Genomic DNA, 22,899 nt, shown 5'->3' with positions numbered 1-22,899 from the left:
TGACTCCATTGCATCTTCCTCTTACCAAAGGATAGTCACCATTAATAACTCTTTCCCCCTCTCTTCTCTTTCTGCATCAGACAGAAAAAGCTAATTATTGTCTTTCAGATATCTGGGCAGCTGGAGAACTTCTTAAGCACTTTACAATAAAGGGTAAACTCCTGCCCCTGTGGTCCCTACATGGCACAATTCAGTGAGGAATGTATCCTTCACAGGACCTTACATTCTGTATTGGTCTGTACTTTAAAAATATATGTGATACAAACATTTAAATAGGTTCACTGCATTTAGTTTTTACTGGCTTTTTACTGAGGCAGGCATTACATTGATTAACCCCCATGCCATGCCATTATCTGTGTATGATACAATACAGAGTACAGGTGCACACTTCTGAATTAGCTCAGATTACCTTTGTTCTGATGAGAATGCGTGCAGTGATCCAGGATGGAAGTGAGAAATGCACGGAGGAAGGCAGCACAGTCCTTGTCCAAGACAGGTACTCACAGGTTGGTTGTCAGGCACAAGGGGGTTCCTGCCTCCACTGCAATTTGCACATCTACAGGCAGCCAAGGAATGCAAGCTCTAGGGGAAAAAAAAAAAGGGGGGGTCAGCATATTGTTAAATTGATGGGAAAGGTCATGTATATCTGTCACTCCATCTGAGCAAAGTAAATACAGGTTTTCCTGTATTTTGACAGCATTAACGAGACTTACAGATCTATAGCTGGAAGGGATTTCCTGGTATCATTTACTCCATTCCCCAGCACCAGCACAGAATGATGTATGTATATCAAGCTATTCCTGACAGATGCTTATTTTTGAACAGCTTCCAATGAAGGTGATTCCACAATGACCGCAAGCAGCATCCTCTCACATTACTTCATTGCCCTTCTAGCTAGAATTTTTTTCTAATTGCTAATACAAATCTCTCTTGTTGCAAATTAAATTTGTACCTGCACTGGACACAGCCAACAGTTGAATCAATTTCATGACAACTGAAAACATACTCGGCAGACTGCTATATTTCCCCTTCCCTCAGTTTCCTCTTTTTTTTCAGCCTTCCTTCCTTCTGTCTTTTCTCAGAGCTCAGGATTTCTGAAGAGCCTGTCATCTCCATTGCTTTTCTCTCAGCTCTCTCTAGTTTTTCATTCTTTTAAAAACACAGTGCCCAAAACAGGACTTTCTATTCCACCTGTGAAAGAAAAAGCCAGTGCCAAACAGACCCCCAAAATTATCTTCTTTGGCTTATGTATGGTCCTATTATTAACACTTCCCAGAACATCATTTGTCTGTTTTGCAATCCTGCCATGTAACTGACTCATGCTCAGCTTGTGACCCATGTAACCCTGGGTTCTTTTCTGCAGACAGGACTGTGGTGAGCCCTGCGTAAGGGTCTTGAGCTGACTCTGAGGGACAGATGAGGGTAGATCACATCATGTTGTGACAGCTGTGAGGAAAGAGAGCCTCAGGGCCTGTATCCACCAGCCACAACCAGACTAGACATAGCTCAAGTAAAGTGCTGTCAATTAGTTTGCACAGACACCTGGGTGCAGTCAGTCGCAGAGAAAGGCTTGATCCTGCCACTGGTTTTACGAGTAGACCCTTGCATTCATCAGATCATTTAATACAACAAAAACAGACTGAAACAAATTTAAATGGAGCCAACAGGCAGAGGGCAGTGAGGAAGAGAGATGTCAAGCGCATGCAGGTCAGTTTATATGCTTACAGGGCATGCGTCTCAAGACTGTCATGCCTATTACCTTTACCCTCAGTATGCTGAATAAAGAACAGAGAAGGGGATTCACACCACTAATGGTGTGCTTTTCTTCAGGTGCCTTCTTCTCACCTTGCTTCAACATCCAACTTAGCAGAGGATTCATCCCACCTAAATGATCTAAAACCGGTGTTGTGTCTGAGCCCCTTTTGGTTTTGTTTGCAGTCTGGGAAAGGAAGAACTACCTTCTGAGCTCTGGATTCACCCTATTCCAAAATAAATGTCTTTGAGACAAGGCATGAATCACTTCCCAAACATGCTGCCTCTCTCTGTTGACCAGTGAGGGAGTGACCAGGACAGCTTTAGGCTGGGTGTCCAATTCTTTGACAGCCATGGAAAGGCAATCACAATTATTTCCTTAATGATGGCCCAGGCTCTCTAGTCCAGCTGATTACTTTTCCAGGAAAGCTCTCATAATCTGTTCTACGCATAGCCAAATTCAGTGTATGTATGAGAATCCATAAAGTTTAGTTTAATTGCTGAATATCCTCTCTATTCTCTGTCTTCCACACATCCTCTGCCTCTAGCTCTAGTTATCCGTAGCAGATTATCTTTTCCTAGCCATTCCTGGCAATACCTCAATAACCAGCAGTTGGGTCACATTCATGGAGTCACAAGAACAAGACAAAGCTATCAGTTAAAAATGATATCTCGTCTCCCTGGCTTTCATTCGGCCTGGCATAAACTGACAAAGGGATGTCATTTTTTTTTGCCTGACCACACTTCTCGTAGCATGTAGAAGGAAGCATAATTTGCTATCACAGCAATTTTTCCCTTTCACACTTGGCTAACCACACTATACATTTCACACAGATCTTTTCACTCAGCTGCTGCAAGTAGGTCCTGAGGTACCAGAAATCAGAGACTATGCTGTCTCAGCTTTGTTAGAAGCCATAGAATTCTCTGCTAAAACTATACATGCTTTACTGATCTTATTAAAGCAGATTTTTTGGTAGCAAACTCATGAAATGCAAACTGTTGACAGAAAAATCTTTCCTGGTAGATTTTTTTGCAGAATAGCACATGTAATTATACGGTACACATAGATGTAATTTTGGTTCTGTTTCTGCAGAACTTCGTGCAAGAACTGGAAGGTCGACATCATTCCCCAGAAAGAGGGATAAAGAGCAGCTAAATTTGGGATGCGGAGGGCTGCTGTTATGGTTGGGTCAGAAGCTGCCACTAATCTAGAACAGGAGCAGAAAATAATTTTCTCCATCCAAGCTGTGCTTTAATATTTATCTACCACCATACTTATTTCCATGAAAAGTATTGTACATTTGCCACGAGTGGACACACAGCTGTCCATTTCTGATACTGAACTGATCTATTAGTTCCAGTGTAACATCATGGGAGAGACAAGGGATTGGAAATCACGACCATGGAAAGTCTTTTCCATATCCTGGTCTGTATATTTGTATTTTGTAACTGGAAAAATATAATTGTGTGAAATTAATCAGGTGATGGTTCAGAGCACCACTAGCTTTTATTATGGCTGAAACCTCTTTGTAGTGACGTTCTGCGCTTGGTGGTCTGGAGTTGGTCTACATTTTCAAACACTAGATGGTGCCGAGGGTCCACAAATAAAGAAAAGCTGACTTTAAAAGAAACAAAAATGTTCCATTTTAATGGCAATACTTACATAGTTTGGTCTCTGTGCAGTTCTGTGAATTAGTTCAAAATCTACTGTTAAAATGTCTCATTACCTAGGAAGTGACAGAAAAAAATTCTGTACAAGATGATAGTAACTCAAGTAAACTCACGAGTAATTTAGTGCTGGAGTCTACAGAGAGGACAGCAACTCAGAAATGAAGTTTCAATACAGAGATGTAACCAGCATAGGCAGGTCCAGATTCATCTAGTTCAAAACCTTTTCTCTGACGGTGACTGGTACAAAGTGCTCCAAAGAAACCTGTAAAAGCCCTGTGGCAAGCTGATAGAGTCTTACCCTCGGTCTTAGCATGGTACCTAACACTTAAAGGTTGGCTTAAGCTCTAGCATATGAAGCCAAACATTGCAAAAAGGTGTCTCTAATTAAAAAATTGGTTGTTCTTGCTAGATATAAAAAAACTAGTTGACCTTTTTTATAACTTAACTATGGACACCAATTGCAAGATTAAAAGATGCAAATGTCTGCAAACTGTATCCATGCCTACATAATAACAAATATGACAAAAATCTTTAACTTTTTCTAGATTTACTGCTTTCTTGAATAGAAAATTTCATATTTGCTTATCTGACAGTCTTACTAGTCTCACTATATGATCAAACTCTAGGGAATGAGAAACAAATTACCATAACTTTAAATCAGAAGTGCATAATATCCACTGCATACTGCTTTACAGCAATATTTGGGGAAAAAATCTGTAGCCATTCTGCAAGCCAGTATCATACTTTCCTGAGGCAGTTTGTATGAGACTATTATCTGTGAGATAATGATATTGATAGTTTGTAGGAAGACTGTTATTAAATTACTAGTAAGAAAGGACAAAGAGAAGGAATATTTGACAGCTTATTAGCATTTCTATTCTGATACTCTATTGTTTCAAAGTTATTGACAGTGTTCTCTTTTCCCAGTCCAGATTTTCCTGTTTGTACACGGTTGGAGTTCTGTGGGAAGAGGAATCTCTGTCTGCCAAGGATATGCAAGAGGGTGCAATTATCTGAGTCTTGGGGGAAGGGCTCATATCACATAGTTATTTGTCAGTACAGATGGTAGATCCTGGTTCTGCGATCAGAAGGATTATCATAAGGAACCTCTCATAGATGTCAATGTAGCTGGACAGAGAGTTTACTTTCTCAGTGGAGAAGTAAGTACCATTTCTTAAATCCTTCTGACCCAAGTCTTTAAGAAGGACCCTTGGATCCACTCTTGATGTAAAATAGTTTCCTGGAAACTGGGCTGTGATGCCTACACAGTGCTGTGCCTCTGTGTCTTTTGTGGCAGCATCATGTAGGTAAATAAATAAAGTTACTTTTACATGACTGGTCTTCAAGACTACAGGTATCTCTTACCAGTAGGCTTACAGGCTTACACAGTGAGGCTCAGTCCATAGGCAACAGAAGTGATGTGATTCAGCCCACCATAAAGCAGACTGAGCAAACAGAAGGCACCATGTCTCTGTTGCTTGTACATCTTGCATTTACGAGAACTATGCTGCCTCAACAAACTTGCATACAGAAGCTGTGGTGGGAGGGTGCATAAGACAGACAAACATACCAAAGGGAAAACAACAGTATACCTATGCCTAACTGATGATGATGTTTAGAGATACAACGAAGATTACAACAGTTGTGAAGAATGAAGCCAGATCAGTAATACAGGATAATCTGGGTGGCATGGTCAACTGGACACAAGCAGACAATATAATCAAACATCAAGTTATAGATCTAGGATGAAAGCGTGCAGATCATATTCAGACAACAGGTGAAAGCTGGAAGATCTGTCCTGTGAGGATGTGACATTGCAAAGTACTCAGCAATGAGTAAGGTGGATTTTCAGCTGAGTATTCAGCTTCTGATCTGATTCTGTAGCCCAGAGCACTAATGCAATCCATGAATGTACTCATAAATCAAAAGTGAAGGGACCTATTTGAAATTTGTGTGATTGATCTTCACTAAATTCAGTGTTGAGACACTGAGAAGGTTTAGAGAAGACTCACAATTGCCATTAAAAATTGGAAAACATTTTGTAGTGAAATACTTCAGGAATTTGCTTTGCTTATGAAACAAACAAATCCATAACCTCCTGTGCAGTTCCTCTGCAGACTAGCATTACTTCACATGCCCACCGGGTGCACTGTGTCACTCTTCAGTACACGGGTAGATCAAGTTCCTAGGATGGGGTCATTTTCAATCTCATTTTGACACAGTTACATTTTGCAAAGTTAGGTTAAATATTCTTAAAGAAAGAGAGGGCCTGTGACAGGAGAAGAATCTATTACCCTTTCATTAGAGATCTAATGGAAATAAGGACTTTGGTTAAAAACCCTGTTCTGAGAATCAGCCACCTCAAGGTTCAAGTCATGTCTGGCTGAGCAGCTAATTGCTGCGACACCACTCCCTGAAATCCAGGGAAGTCCTGAGTGCATAGGCAAGTACTGCTGACACATGAATACAATTCATGTGATCTGGGGGTGAGCACAAGCTGGAGAGTAGTACTGCATTTGTGGGCCAAATGCAGCCTTGTTGCCCAGATGCTAAGCAGTCCTGCCTTAAGCACTCCTTTGCAGACAGAGTCTCATTTCCTAACATTGTAATTGTAGATCATCTGCCAAAGACTGGTTAGTTTCAAAAGGCTAGCTTCAGCTTCTAAGAGTCCTTACAAAACCACATACACAGCATCAACTCAAGCCCAAAGCCAGGAATCTGCAAACTAAATGATACTGCTGCAATGCTCAATAAGCAAAACCTCCCCACTAGCAAGCAAAAGATCAAATAAATGGTTTTAATGTAACCCTTTTTTACTGGAGACAAGAGAAAAGGAAAAACAACAACATATCCACTAGAATAGTACATAATGCACAGGTCAACCACATCACTCCCAACATGAGGTTGGAAATAGATCCGTCATAATTCTCCTCCAAAAGCTATCAGGAATGGCTGAGATAAACAGCTACTGCTCACAGTTCAGCGTTCAGCCTCAAAAGGGATGAACTGGTGGGTGCATCTATGAGCAGCCTAAAAAGAGGATGCTCATTCTCTAGACTTGGCAAGCAGCTTACAAAAATAAAGTCATTTTGTGATACAGACCACATCAGTATTTTCAACCTACAATATGGAACTATTATAGAGCATTAAAATGGCCATGGGTGTCAGAACTGTGTTCCCTAACTTTCTTTCCCAACTTAAAACTAAACTTGTTATGTAATACAGATTATGCCAGAATTTTCACCTTCAAAAGTGAGTTTTACACACGTGTTCACCTAGGAAACTCTGCTTACGTACCAAGTAAGTAGGAGCTAAGCTTAGGCTAAGGAATAACGAGATATTGAATCAGATCACAGCTCATTCACCTGTTAACAAATTTTGTAAGTTATCCATATCTGAATTTTTCATTTGAAAAAAATACAACAAATCTTAGTATTTACATGCTTCATAGTGAAGTTATAAGGTCTAATTTATTAAACTGTAAAGTGTGATGAGATTCTCAGCTAGAAGATGTTAGGAACAAATAAGATTTATTTGAAAGTACAGAAAATTATCTGAACAAAAAACCAGAGTTGGGTAAATTAATAAGAGGAAAATATACTCTGTTTCACTCTGTTAGGATGAATGGCATTTTGCCTGGAATATGGGTCACGGAGAACATTATATTCTGAGTGTAAGACATGGCTAGGCAAGAAGGAAAGAGGAGTAGTAATCTGGAGGACAAATTGCAGGAAGAAATAAGTAGGAATACATTGAAGTGATAGGAATACTGCATGAAGAACTACTTTAAGACTAAAAGCTAAATTGTATCTTATCACTTTGAAAGCCATTCAAGTTAAAAGGCTCAATGATTCTGCTGAGGGAATGAATCAGATCTCAAAGACTCACTGAGGGAATGACTCAGATCTCAAAGCCTCACATACAGCGTGTGAGAGCGTAGGAGAAAGCATTCTCAGTCTGGGAGACCTGGCTCTGGAAAGAATTTTCAGTAGAGGTTAGATGAATCACGGTCTAAGCTCTCATGAGTCATTGCAAAACCTTCATTAACACTTGTAGACCCGAATAAACATTTACAATACTAACTGAAACTCACAGCTTTCCCACAGAACGATGAAAGATTAGCAGAAACAGCCTGGTCCAAAACAAAGCTTTAAAGAAAGTGACAAAAGCCAGAGATGCAAAATTGAAACATTATTCATTACTTCTATAAAGAATCACCCAGAATCAGTGATGCCATTTCCATCTTCTCTGTTCACATGTAGACATTTTATTGGTACTTAGACATTTTGACAAAATGACAGTAGCAATGCTGGCATCTTTCCCCACACACGGTGGTATCTCAGCTTGTGGTGGCAGCAGTTTCCATTTGCTCTTTTTTTGTGGACTAGGGTCACTCAGACCTCATCTGCACTGGAACCATATGGTATTACTGTAATCATCACCAGTAACTCTGTTCAAAAGTAAGGACACTAGAAACACAAAAGCATGCCAGGACTGAAATGGGGAAAGCTGTGGGCACATCTGAGTGACAGCAGGACAAAGCAGACAAACTGCCAGTGCACAATTACTACATTTTATCTGTACTGCTTGCCAAATGCGGTCCTATGCAGTGTCATTAACAGAATTCAGTCTTAATAAATGTCATTTGTGTAGAGTATTTGCAGGCCCTGATTTGTCACATCTATTACTGACATTACACAAGTCCTGCTTTGAGTCATTATTGATTGACTGTGCTGATACATACTGCAGCCAGAGCTGCAGATATTACTTCCATAGGACTTTTGGAAAAATATTTCTTGTAGCAATAACCTGGTCAAATGATGCATCTAGTATTTTTTATACATTATATAGCCTAATAATATGTTTGATAATTTAAATTTGATTTGCTGCTATATTTAAATCTACTCACTTATGCTTTCAGCAACAAAGCAATTTCCCCATACGCTTTGATGCACTCTGCCTAAACTTTTTGTATTGCTGTGCACATGCCCTCTGAATTTTGGCTCAGCAACATACGAAGCTTATTACCTAGGACCTCTCTCGAGGCTATCAGTTTTATTTAGATTCCATTCAGATTTTAAATTTATGGCTAGGCTTTGATTTATCTGGCTTGATTCAATGCCCAGTGAAGTCAATGGAAAGTTCCTATTGACCTAAAAGGAAGTTGACTGAGGCACTTCCGTGTGCCTAGTTTGATCTGACATTAAAGTCCTTTTCTTCCATTAGGTTCCCCATATTTAAAGTGAGTTGGAAACTATCACAAAGTACTGAACTGTTTTCTGAACGCAGAGATGTGGAAAAAAACCCCATTGCTCATGAGGGTCTGCCCCAGGTCCCACTGAAATCAGCAGAAGCTGTTTAATTTACTGTGATGGAAGCTGAGCTAGAGCTGAACATCAGAACTACATTTATTCCAAGATTTATTCCAGAAAGTGAAAACCTAATGTAAAAAACAGATGGTTTTGCCCTTTCTGGGTCTTTATTGAGTTGGAGACAAGGTAGGATCCCAGTGCTCTTCACAATTGCATGAATTTCATGAAATGCAATCCGTTGATATAAGTTTCCAGAGTTCTGTGAAACTCTCAGCTTTCATCTTAAAAATGAAAAAGAACAAAAGGAAAAAAGTAAGTAAAAGTTAACTGCTTTTAAGACTACAGAGAAAGGTAGAAAACCATAAATCCTAAAAGCTCAAAAATAAGAAGTCCCTCTTCGCAAAATGATTTGTGGCAAGATGCTATGATTTTTAAATCGACTTCATAGTTTGGAGGTCTGATTCACTTTGAACTGCTTAATATTGTTAATGACTCTGTCTCACTGTGCTGGATAATTATTCTCTGTGCCATGACATTTCCTAAAGACCCTCAACTGAGTCAGCACTCCCATCATGCCAGAGGCTGTCCAAAACCTAAAAATTTAAAAAGGGGAAAAGTCATGTAGCTTGTCAGCAAAATTAATTTTACCATAAGCTAATATGCAAATGTATTAAAAAATGCTGTTTAAACTACAACATTATAGTCTGCCTCAATCGTTGTATAAAATCAAACTGGAAGAGATGTTAGAAGACCTTCTGCAAAAATATCTAAGAATGCATCAGGTTATTTTTTTCTAGAGGGAAACCTGTGTCATATACAGAATATAATACAGCTTTGGCAAACATTTATATATACAAATGCTTATGCATATATGAATAGCTATTTGCAATTCCAAGGCTCTGTTACTGGTGCAAAATGATTACTGACAGCGCCATCTATTTCTGTATATGATCTGCCACTGTACCCAAATTTCGTCAGCACAGAAACTATTGCAAGAGCAACTACATAATATACTGTTCCAAAAATGTCTAAGTACTTTATTAGCTCTGCGTACCTAGTTATCTTATGCCACTCTGCTATTCATAAGAAAACTGCTTGCTGTTTTCACAGGAATGAATTTGTGGTATCATCTGTGAATTTCCAGTGCATTCTGATCCATAAGAGGCATGCAGACTCTCCCACCAAATCAGGGGACCACGGATGAAATTTCAAGGATCTTCCTGTGTGTTACTTCTTTATCTGTCTGATTAAGACCTAAGTCTGCAAGTCCTAATACAATATTTTAGGTTCATCTCTGCTGGAAAACCTTGATACAACACTACTAGGAAAAGGAACTTCTGTTTATGGCACCTAGCCTGATTTGTGATTAGGGGATTTTCATTAATATTTTCAGCTCTGAATTTCAGAAGAGGTAACAGTCAATGTATTAGAAATCCACTCCTACAGCCCACTGCCAGCTCATTTCACTGGCTGACAACTGATAAGTACTTGAATTATGGCAGTACTATCTAAATATCCATCCATGACTTTCATCTTCTGTACATCTCTCCCTACCACCTACAGTCTAAAAGACACCTGGTTTTATTTCTCAAGGCAGGGAATGAGAAGGGAATGTGAGCTAAATTCACAAAGGACATAAAAGTTCAGTTTGAATGTTCCACTGAAACGCCGAGACCCTCATTTCAGTCTGCAGAGGGTGTCTGAGTTTCAGCCACTGGCCATGCACAAAGCCATCTCCTGAGCCAGTTACAGGGGGGCAATCACACTGTATGTTTCCAGCCTGCAGAAGCCATGCCAGGGGAAGATGCGTAAGAGGCACATCTAAGATGGGATGAATAACAGTCTGGAAATACAGATTTCTTTCCACTGATGGTGTGATGGGTTAACCCTGGCTGGACGCCAGGTGCCCACCAGAGCCATTCTATCACTCCCCCTCCTTCTCAGCTGGACAGGGGAGAGAAAATATAACAAAGAGCTTGTGGGTCGAGATAAGGATAGGAGAGATCGCTCACCAATTACCGTCACGGGCAAAACAGACTCAGTTTGGGGAAAAATTAACTCGATTTATTACAAATCAACCGGAGTAGGGTAATGAGAAATAAAACCAAATCTCAGAACACCTCCCCTCCACCCCTCCCTTCTTCCCGGGCACAACTTCACTCCCGGATTCTCTACCAACCCCCCAGCGGCACAGGGGGACGGGGATGGGGTTTATGGTCAGTTCATCACACGTTATTTTCTGCCGCTTCATCCTCCTCAGGGGGAGGACTCATCACACTCTTCCCCTGCTCCAGCGTGGGGTCCCACCCACGGGAGACAGTCCTCCACGAACTTCTCCAACGTGGGTCCTTCCCACGGGCTGCAGTTCTTCACAAACTGCTCCAGCATGGGTCCTTTCCACGGTGTGCAGTCCTTCAGGCACAGACTGCTCCAGCGTGGGTCCCCCACGGGGTCACAAGTCCTGCCAGAAAACCTGCTCCGTGGGCTCCTCTCTCCACAGATCCGCAGGTCCTGCCAGGAGCCTGCTCCAGCACGGGGTTCCCACGGGGTCACAGCCTCCTTCGGGAACCCACCTGCTCCGGCGTGGGGTCCTCCACGGGCTGCAGGTGGATATCTGCTCCACCGTGGACCTCCATGGACTGCAGGGGGACAGCCTGCCTCACCATGGTCTTCCCCACGGGCTGCAGGGGAATCTCTGCTCCGGCGCCTGGAGCATCTCCTCCCCCTCCTTCTTCACTGACCTTGGTGTCCGCAGGGTTGTTTCTCTTACATGTTCTCACTCCTCTCTCCGGCTGCCGAATACCTCCGTCCCAACTTTTTTTCCTTCTTAAAAATGTTATCACAGAGGCGTTACCACTATCACTGATTGGCTCGGCCTTGGCCGGCGGCGGGTCCGTCTTAGAGCCGGCTGGTATGGGCTCTCTCTCGAACACAGGGGAAGCTTCCAGCAGCTTCTTACAGAAGCCACCCCTGTAACCCCCCCCCGCTACCAAAACCTTGCCACACAAAACCAATACAGATGGTAAGGAGAACAAAGGTGATTAGCTCAGACCGGACATCGAACTTCCAGATGATGTGTGATCAATCACTGTATTGGGTTTGCATGGCAAGGTTTTGGTACCCTCCCACCCCAAGGGGGGGGCTACAGGAGTGGCTTCTGTGAGAAGCTGCTAGAAGCTTCCCCTGTGTCCAACAGAGCCAATGCCAGACAGCTCCAAGACGGACCCGCCGCTGGCCAAGGCCGAGCCCATCAGCAATGGTGGTAGCATGTCTGGGATAACAGATTTAAGAAGGAGAAAAAGTTGCTGTGGAACAGAAACTGCAGCCAGAGAGAGGAGTGGGAATATGTGAGAGAAACAACCCTGCAGACCCCAAGGTCAGTGAAGAAGGAGGGGGAGGAGGTGCTCCAGGCACCGGAGCAGAGATTCCCCTGCAGCCTGTGGGGAAGACCATGGTGAGGCAGGCTGTCCCCCTGCAGCCCACGGAGGTCCACGGTGGAGCAGATATCCACCTGCAGCCCATGGAGGACCCCACGCCGGAGCAGATGCCTGAAGGAGGCTGTGACCCCGTGGGAAGCCCACGCTGGAGCAGGCTCCTGGCAGGACCTGTGGACCAGTGGAGAGAGGAGCCCATGCTGGAGCAGGTTTTCTGGCAGGACTTGTGACCCCATGGGGGACCCATGCTGGAGCAGTCTGTGCCTGAAGGATTGCACCCAATGGAAGGGACCCACGCTGCAGCAGATTATGAAGAACTGCAGCCTGTGGGAAGGACTCATGTTGGAGAAACTCATGGAGGACTGTGTCCTGTGGGAGGGGCCCCACGTTGGAGCTGGGGAAGAGTGAGGAGGAAGGAGCAGCAGAGACAATGTGTGATCGACTGACTGCAACACCCATTCCCTGTCCCCCTGTCCTGCTCAGGGGGAAAATAGAGAATTTGAGAGTAAAGTTGAGCCCGGGAAGAAGGGAGGGGTAGGGGGGAAGGTGTTTTAAGATTTGGTTTTGTTTCTCATTATCCTGCTCTGATTTGATTGGCAATAAATTAAATTCATTTTCCCCAAGTTGAGTCTCTTTTGCCCGTGACAGTAATTGCTGAGTGATCTCCCTGTCCTTATCTCGACCCATGAGCCTTTTGTTCATATTTTCTCTCCCCCATCCAGCTGATGAGGGGGAATGATAGAGTGGCTTGGTGGGCACCTGGTGTCCAGCCAAGGTCAGCCTACCACAATCACCACAAAGGAAAAGGGAAAAAGACAGCAGTGCAGAAGTCTAGTGAATATATAGGGAGACTAGGTTAGATAGTTCACGTGTATACCCCTGTTGACATCTAAATTTTGACATTTAGGTGTTGACATCTAGATTTACTCAGATGCATCCCACCTTTCTGAACAGGTGAAACTTCCTCTCCAACTGACTGGCCAGTCTGTGACTCTGACCAGAGGCTCTGGTCTTAGCTGCGTTTCTGCCTGGAGGTGGAGATGTGCCTCTCAGAGCAGCTTCCACCTCTTGAATGAGGCTTCTGCATGTTCAGTCTCCAGGCTTCACATGCCTCTCAGAGTCGCAGGGTTTGTGTCAACTGTTTTTTGTGTAGGCCCAGGACTTTACACAGCCTCTGCAAGTATCCAATGAATCTAGCTCTTCATGTGAATTTTGCAACTCCCTTCATTTCTGAGTTTGGAAACACCCATGCCTCTGCTTAACTCTGTGACCTAAGCCTGCACTAAAATCGGGATTTAGCAGAAATAGTAATAGGTATGTAAGAAAACTTTTCTAAAACCAGTATCTGGTAATCTAGATTCATAAGGCCAAAATCCCCAAGTTAGCAAGCCTAGTAGGCCATGCTTACTTTAACAGCTAGACATGAGTTCTTGAGGGACTGCTCTTCTGCATGAGGGCTGGTAGGTCCTCCCCATCTGTCTTTCTAACTGCTCTGTTCTAAGCACTTTCTTACATTCTTACTCATAAAGTGAAGCCCAGCTGGAGGTGGCAACCAGGCTCTTTTAAAATACAGTACAGGGAGCTTCAATGTGCTGATCTGATGAAAGTAAACCAGGCATCCCTACCCAAGTACCCTTCACCGCACGTGAGTGCAGTAAGCAGGAGGCTGTTTGGGTGGTGGGAAGGGGTCTTCCTGTAGCAGGACCTTCCTGTAGGACTAAGGGTCCTCATGGTTAGTTGGTTAGGGTTTTGGGTTTGCTTTTTATGGAGAACTGTGAAAGCTGGTGGAAGTTCCACACTGTGGAATAACACTATTATTGTTCTGTAAGTTTTATGAGACAGGAAAATTTTCTGTACCCAGCTTCAATCATACATTGGTGGATCGAAGGTTGTGGGAAAACTTTGGGAGAATTAGAACAATTTTGTTTTCCATAGCATGCCAACCAATTAAACTTTGCAAAAATGTTGTTAATAGTACTATGTTAGCTAAATGATGATAAAATATCACATGCAAAAAAAAAAAAAGTATATAGATTAAGATATTATAATATAGAGAAGATCTGTATCTGTATACATCCATACCAGAAAATATAAACAAATAAACATAAATATGTATCTTACTCAGATAACCACCCTAGATATATTTACCTTATCTTTTCCAGTGTATTACTTGTCATGACATTAGCTTTTGTGTCTGCATCATTAATTCTTGACTACTTTCTAGATAATTATGCAGACAGATGTACTATATAGGACATCATTGTTTCAGACACTGCACAAACACAATAGTGACATACCCTGCCTCAGAGAGTTTTATGTCTGAAAGATGTACTAGAACAGAATTATTGAAACATAAGAGTGCAGAGCCAGAAAGGACTTCAGGAGATAGTATAGTCCAACTCCATGCATTAAAGCCAGCTAAAGTGCGTTTAGACCAAGCACAAATGTATTTGTCCATTTTCTTGAAAAGCTGCAATGAAGGCAATTATACAGCATCCCTATACAACCTATTTTAGCACTTTATATAATCAAAAGATGAAAATAAACCAGCCTAATTTTCAGCAAGGAAGATATATGTTTAACATATGAAATATTTTACTGTTGTAAGGATGAAGAACAGCTGAGCACTACATTTTCATAACATCCATTCCTGCATTGGAAAATTGTTAAAATCTCGACCCATAACCCTCTCTTTTTTAAGTGAACAAACTAGTTCCTTACTCTTCACTTTAAGTTGTGTTTTCTAAAATCTGCCATCAGGACAAAGTTTTCCAACTGAGTCTTTAAAAGGATCAAGTAGAGCAGAATAATTACTTCCCTTGTTTAAAATATGACAGCCCTGTTCATTCATCCCAGAATGACACTATTCAGTTGACTCATCTGTAGTTTGTAAAATACTTTTGTTCCCACATACTTTTCTGCTGTACTGCTACATAGGTGGTTATTTTCTATATATATCTCTACATTTTCTCCCTTCCTTGCTAGGCTTGTTATCCTCTTAAAGGAGAAAATCAGACCTGTTCATCTAGTGACAGGTTGGGGGGGAGGGGAGGTTGTGGGTGGACACTTATCAGTGCCTTATCTTGGCTCTCACATATTCATTCTTTGGTGTTTTATGCCAAAACTCTTCAGGGCATGAAGTTAGGCTGATGAGTCTATAATTTCTGCATTCTCTTTGGAGCTGAATCCATACCATTTCTCTTTTCCAGACCTTGTAGGTATCTATGACATGATTGCCAATGGTTGAGAGATTAATTTCAGCTAATTGCTTGAGTAAAAGGAAAATCAATAATGTCGTACTTCAAGTGAATGGCAAAATCAGAGAGCAATGGCAAATTATCTACTATTTGATCCAAAACAGCCACTGCTACACATAAAGATGTTGTCTCAAATTAATAGATATGAACAGATTTTACCTTGTTCTGATTTGGCCAGTACAGAGCCTCACAGGTTCCCTCTGCATAACAAGTGGGTCAAGCCTGCCGCGTGCTTACTGCTGTGTGCACGGCTCACACTGGTACTGGAAGCCCCACACCAGTTCTGCTAGCTTTACAATTTTCTTTGTAATGAACATTCTCCAAACACAGTACAAGATTGATTTCATAATAGCATGGGTTAAAGTGCAAATGTGTCATTAAGGAAAGTCTGGATGGTTGGAGTGGCAAGATACATGAATCAAGACTCAGGAAAATAGGCTGTTTAGCATCACTCAATGGCAGCTTCAGTTGCATGCGGGATGCAGGGAGGGGGAGCTGGGCCAGGTCTGGACCAGGGAAACATGTGGTCTGTGGGTGCCAGGCAGTGTGCAGCTTAGCTGAGGGGAAGGCGGCTGTGCCATGCCACACTGAGCCGTGCTGTGCTGAGCCATAATGGCCCAGCTTATGACATACTGGACTGCACCATACCATGCTGTGCTGGCATGTCCCGTACCAGGACAGACCATATCCAGCTGTCACAGGTCATGCCATACCAGCTTGTGCTGGGCTATACTGGGCTGACAGCCCCCATGACCTCACTAGCAGGCTGGGGTTGACTGGGGGAGGCAGGGATGCCCTAGGAATAGCAAGCTGTGCTTCAGGCAAAGGCACCTATAGGGCAGCATGGCCCTTTCTCAGCTGCAGGCAAGCCCGTCCAGCTGGACCACACTGCTCTTACCTCCACTGGTTTTTACTCTTCCACTGGTGACTGAGTATTCCTCCCCTAGATTTCCCTCTTCTTAACTTCTCCATCCTAGACAGTATTGGAAGAAAGTGTTATCTGTAATGGGAAATTAGTTGTTGAGAACAAGGGTGTTTGGATTTTCCTGGCTCAAATTGCTGCAAATAAATAGAGCCAGGTTTCACTCAGTAAGGTCTCCACCTTCGGATGGAAAGTTTTGAGAGAGCTGTGTAAAGACAGCCTTTCCCCAAAAGAGATAAATTTCAATACCAGTCAACTAGGAGAAAGTTGTGATAATAGGATTCTTTCCTACCTGCTCCCTTGCTAGTCATGTGGCTGTAAACAGAGGTCCTTTTCCCTGTCACAAGGTCCTAAACCTAAGGACGTCCTGTTCTAGCAGGGCTGTGGAGGAGAGCTCCGTTTTAATGTCAGATGCAAAAAGGAGTGAGCCATCTGGGGCTGCTGGTGCCACCATCTTGGGGACACTTTAGGGCTCAGCAGTACATTCAGACCAATTATAGCCCCATCCTGCAATGGGGCAGGAGGGCCCTCGGGCAGTAATATCATTTCCTAGCTATGAACCTCTTCAGGACCTTCTCTGCCCATTGTCTCCTGCAGTACGTGAAATACACCCTACAGATCTGAGCTGTAAGATTTTAGCATGTGCCTCCCAAGGCCAGGGAAACCAGCTATTCCTGATACAAAGGATGCAGCCAGGGTTTCCTCTTTTCTGAACAGCACCGTATTCCTACTTATTGAGAAATAATTTTTACTTAATGAGATAGCCTCTTGCTATAATGGCCTATTTTAACTCATGGGTCTGCCACGTCAGACACATAAAGAATCTTTTTAATGGAGAAAATTTGTTTCTTTTTTAAAAGGTCCTGCTTCCAAAACTGCCCAGGGTTTTTATTTCCTTTTCTCCATTTTTAATAACATGGATGATAAATAATATGAACTTTACTCCCACAGATTACATTTGTATGCTTTAAAATCTTCACTTTCCTTCAGAAATCCATTGCACACATTAGTTCCACCTTTGCTATTGTTATTTTTTTAATTCTGGATATTCACATAGCAGTAGGTTAGAAAGTCCTCCTACTATTTCTTTTGTTAAAAGTATGTCAAGGATAAGCATTTTAGTAGGGGTCCTTTATGAGTCACTATTTAAAGACCAACTAAAAAAGCTATCTCCATGCAAAGGGAAAAATCAGCAAGTAGTTACAAACATATTCGTCATTAATGAAATGAAAATAAGAACAAACACCAACATACACAATTTTGTTTATCGTCCATTCTGAGAATCTATTCCAGAGACACATTTTACAATGCTTCCCCTTCAATTATGTATGATAATTTGATACTAAAAACAAAGGCCAGACCTTGAAAATGTTTACATCTATGTATTATGTCTGTTCACATGGAATTTGCCTGGGCTAACATGACTAAAGCAATGCTGGTGCCAAAGTGTTCACTGAACCAGGGCGTGCATCAGGTCAGAAAGTACTCACGGACAGTGCTCTTGAGACCAAAAAAAAATCTAGGAGCAGTTTAAAAAAATTAACATTTAGGGTGTGATGAGAAGAGAGGTTTGCAGAACTCATCCTTTGTACTTAGTCTGACTGTGCTTTCTGGTTCTTTTGCTAAGGTCACCTGGCACTTACGTCTGTTTTTCCCCTGGCAAGCTGCTCAGTTCTTTGGCCAGTTTAAGGCTGTGTACCATTGTTAATAATTGGTAAAGGCATTTTTTAGGCAGTACTGCAGCGATGACTTAAGGGAAGGATTTGAATGAAGAAAATGGGAGATAAGCTGCAGGGAAGAAGTACGTACAATATGGAAAATGTGAAAACTGCTTTACTCAGAAATCCTCCTTCAATAAATTGCATCTTCTTCTTAGTTTCTCTAATACTGGAAAATTTCCTTCCTCTCAAATAAATGCTCATTCTTTTTTGTCACTGCTTTCTGGGCTGCAGCCTTTTATTTGTGAAACTGAAGGTAATGATCTATCCAGTGCTTTTGCTGTCACTCTCATTTCATTCAGGGATCATGGCTTCTGTGCGTCAACTTGATTTTGCTCTCATTGTAATTCATACATTTGGGAAGAGGTTCCTCTACTGCTGCATTGTGCATGGGAGACCTATTTTCTCATCCCCTTACCTCAGCACACTCACTACTTGTAAACCTGGGATTCTAGTTTGATTTTTCAGAGTTTATTTGATTTTTTTCTGTATAACAAATCCGTGTCATTTGTCAAAATATTGAAAAATGACCTTACAAGTATTGTAAGACTTCACATTTAGAAGGGCATGTCACTGCACCTTGATTTGAAATCAGTAAAACAAACAGTTAAACAAATCAAGCTCAATCCTAGAAATTTATCACACTGTGACCAGGACTGAAATTGGTCAGAACTCAAACCTGGTGAAATCTCAGCAACATTCAGATCACAGTGAACCGTTCAAGACTGGAAATGTACCTGAGTCACAGATCTGAACCCAGAGCAGAATCCACACTTTCTTGAATGGATGGAAAAAGGAAAGGGCAGGTCTGGATGCAAACCCCCACTTCCTCTTAGAACTACTGAGTCTTCAGAGTAACCCCAAAGGTTAACTGCAGGTTTCTTCATTAAAGCCATTTTCAAGGGTTGGAATGTACACCTGCATTTCCCATTCACCAAATTTCTCTGGCTCTTTGGGCTGTACGGCTCATTTGTTGCATTACAACCTTAAATCCCTTTAGAGCAGAGTTTTCTGCTCTAAAGTCAGATACTTCCTTTCCCATAAAAGCTCAACTCTGTCCTTTTAAGCACACTTACTGATGCTGTCTTGATGAAGGTCTTGATGAGATGATGACCATCAAGGATATTGACAAGTTCTCCCTTTATACGCACCACTTACTACCTTTCTTTTGTAAGTTAGTTATTCTCCAGCTGTTTTATGGAAAAGATCTGTTTTGTAGAATCTTGGATGTTGTGTTGAATAAAAGGAAATAAAACAGGACATAATAGTAAAGAGAATAAAGGAGGAAAAAATACTGTGAGTTCTTACTGTTCAGTGAGGTAAACCAGAATAGCAAATTCTAATCCTTAAAGGGATATGTAAAACAGTAGCTTCTTAAGAAGGTAGTTTGAGGAGCATGAAACATGAAAGTAGTTGTGTCTGTGGCATAAAGCAGTCCAGAGCTGGTCACTCTAGATATCCACCAAAAGTGCTGGTCACTCCAGATATCAACCAAAAGTGATAGAGTTAGATTTATTTCTGTAGCTAGATAGCTGAAAGCTGATGGCCTAGTAAGGGGTAAAGCTGCTGCTCTCCTTTAGGCATTCATAATTCCCAGTGAAGTGAATGACTATAGCAGGAGTATTGCTCATGTAAACACTATGCAAGCTACACCAAGGAAGTATCTCTACCCAAAGTCAGACAAACTTAATCCAAATTTTACATTCACTGGCTTAATCTTAGAGATCCTTCCACAAGTGAAACTCCTACTGCATTTATTTGCTAGAGTGACATTTAAACAAAACAGATGATTTTTTTCTCTCCAGTAGAACTTCATTTTTTTTTCCTTCAGCCATACACTTTGTCTATACACATGCTGCTGTTAGCTAAAGCTTTGCTTATGGCTCTAGTACTTACTCCATCCGAATCTTTGGCAGCTTGAATCATTTGGAATGTGCAAAAATATACCTGCCTGCTTTCATCCTTACCAAAAATCCTACTTGTGATCCAGACATGCATAAACTGTGCCTCAAAGTAGATGGATTAATAATTTGATTCACTGTTGTAATTATGATTTAATTTGGCAAATGGAAGTTCCTGACTTGAACAGTTTATCATGTTCCATTCCCATGTTTTTGTTACTTCCCGAAAAAAGTTGGATTCTCATTGACTAGTAATCTAGTGTTCAATTGCAGCAGAATGTAGCCTCTACATTAAATTGGGTCTTCTTTTTGCTAATCAATAAAACACATTCTCTACATACATAAGCACTTAGTTAATATGACATGTATTTATTCAGATTTCTAATGTTTATATTTTATGATGCTAGAAAAAGGTAGCTGATATTTCTTAAGAGTCGATTTCTTTTTGATTAGTGTTAAGCTACATTTAGGTGCAAATTGGAATTAAAATATAATACAAACATTCAGAATATTAAAGTAGGGTTTTATTAGCTGACTAAAATCAGGTTAAATTCCTAGCTATAGGAATAAAAAGGTTTGTCAAAACAAAATTTCCATTTAAAATGTCACGTTATCTTCGTGAACTAAATGATTGTTCCTGGGCATTCCATCCTTCACAATGTTAAAGGTAATTTTATTCTGAAACTGGAGGAAATGGATTTTATTCTGAAACTGGTGGAAACCGAGTTTCTCAGCTTCTTAGCATCTCAGCTGTAAAGCACCTCTACATGTGCACTGTTTACCTCTACAACTACCATGCTTTGTGTGTCTGACTTATTGATGACCTCTTCTGAATTTCAGATGCAGTATTGAATTTCACGTTGGTATTAATAGGAAGACATGCAGGCTTGAAGACCACAGCTCAAGAGCTCAGTGTTTACAGTTTCTGATTTGCACCTATACTGCTGCGACCATGGGCAGCCCTGAAGACTTGGCACAGAAATACTCTTCAGTCCTTACTTTATTTAGACTTCACCTTTCCTTCTAAGATCACTCCTACTAGTCATTCAGCACTTATACCCCTTCTTTTTGCAGGTATGCGTCAGACACTTGTACTACACAAGCTTGCAAGGTAACTGGATGAATACAGACAACCAAATCCGTGGAATACTATAGGTAAGGTGCAAGACACAAGTCTCATTTTCAGAACTGAGACTGCATGGTGGTGAATCACTCAAACGGACAGATTCACAGCTAGGACTGAAGTCTTGACACTGTGGTAGTGCTGTGCCTCCTTTGAGTCATGAAAAAACTGGCAGATAGCTCTGCAGTGTCTCCCAACCTGAAGAAGTAGAAAGACCTCCAGGGACCAGCTGCAACGTACACAGGTGAAACTCCATCTCCATCCCAAATTCCAGGAATATGTTCCCCTTCTCACAGGAGGCAAGGGTCTTTTACAGACAACAGGAACAGTGCCAACAATAGATTGTCTGTGGTTTGTTTATACCAGTAACAAAGATTATGACAGTGATCTCGATTTTTTTTTTTTTAGTAGGAAAGTAGGGTTTACATAATATGACTTTATTATATAGTTATTTGCAGGTTTTTCAGGGCAGGACTGTTTATGCCACAGAAATGCTATCTCTTCTGACAGCATTTCCTAATCAGACTTCTTGAAAGCTTGCACACAAAACACTTGCCATCTTCTACAAGCAGAAAGAGATTGGCAGGAGTGTGTTCTCTGTGAGAGGTACTTAATTGAGGAGTTGGCACCTCATCCTGAACTGAAATATCCTCACGGGCATGCTGCAAATATTTTCCTATTGCCCAGACTTCTCAGTGGGGAGGGACTTGGCAGGAAGCTAAGGTCTCTATGAAGGGTAGATTCCATGATCTGTGTAGTTAAGATCTAACCACCAAGCATACATATTTTACTGGCAGCTGCTGATGGCCCTGCTGGTCATCTGCTAGGTTTGCCAGATAAGTTTTGTAAGCATATCAGGGATACCTGTAACTTTCACACTGGTGCCTCTTTCTAGATTAAAAAAAAGATTTCTCACGAGTGAGGAGCTCTCCTTTCTGTTGAAGGGGCTGAGGCTATCAAATAATGAGCATACTCCCTAGATTTGAAAAAATCGTCTACATACCAAAGAGCCAAAAATAATAAGAATGTTTGCCAGTGACCCTACTATATTCCTACTGTACTCTGAACTGCAACAAACACACTGTGATATTGGAGGTTGCTTTATAATTGTGATAGCAAGGCTGATAATGCACTGGAAATAGATCACACTGGTAAAATATGATGTCTTTGTTTTGACTGACAGATGTCCCACAGAAAAAGCAGAGGTTTTCATATGCTGACTTTAGAAGACTGTAACTACATTTATAAACTACATGGATTAAAATAAGTGGATGCTGGTGTAACTCTGGCCTGACAAAGACTGGGCTGGAGGGGAGGAGCAAATGGGTTTGACCATAGCTGAACCACAGAATGAGAGGCATGTACTTCACTGGCTTATGCTAATAGGACTGGGAGTCCCATGCCTTCTTTGAATGCACCTCAGAACTGCCACAACAGTCACATAACCTAAACTGCAATAGCATCTGAGTATTAAAAGAAAAAAAAAAAAAAAAAAAGAAGAAATATTTTGAGAGAGAATTCTACGAAGAAGAATATAGTAATGGCAACTAGTATATAAGATATTATAAATAGGCTTGGATGTCTAAAACTAATTTTTAATCAGATTACATATGTTGGATGTCTAAAACTAATTTTTAATCAGATTACATATGGTGGTGTACAATCATTTATGTTCACTAATAATCAGGAAAACACCTTTTTAAATACTCCGAGCTTTAGAGCTGCCAGCCCAGTACTCCTCATTAGCACTACACTTACTGGCTTTCCAAAGCATTGAAGAAATGCTTCTAGCACAAGAGCTTACTTAGT

At 41.4% G+C, this 22,899-nt stretch overlaps 1 long non-coding RNA gene across 1 annotated transcript; it reads right to left on the bottom strand.

The window, feature by feature from the left end:
- Positions 1 to 273: 273 nt before the first annotated feature.
- On the bottom strand, positions 274 to 3,720 carry LOC128150085 (uncharacterized). Its single transcript, XR_008237932.1, has 2 exons — positions 3,416 to 3,720; positions 274 to 582 (listed from the first exon to the last, which is right to left on the bottom strand). It is a non-coding gene; the product is annotated as an uncharacterized LOC128150085 (long non-coding RNA).
- Between the last annotated feature and the right edge of the window lie 19,179 nt (positions 3,721 to 22,899).

The sequence above is a fragment of the Harpia harpyja genome, chromosome 13 (genome assembly GCF_026419915.1).
Source record: "Harpia harpyja isolate bHarHar1 chromosome 13, bHarHar1 primary haplotype, whole genome shotgun sequence".
NCBI classification, from domain to species: domain Eukaryota; kingdom Metazoa; phylum Chordata; class Aves; order Accipitriformes; family Accipitridae; genus Harpia; species Harpia harpyja.
Note: the sequence above shows the minus strand (reverse complement) of the source record. Positions and strands in the feature narration are given on the sequence as shown.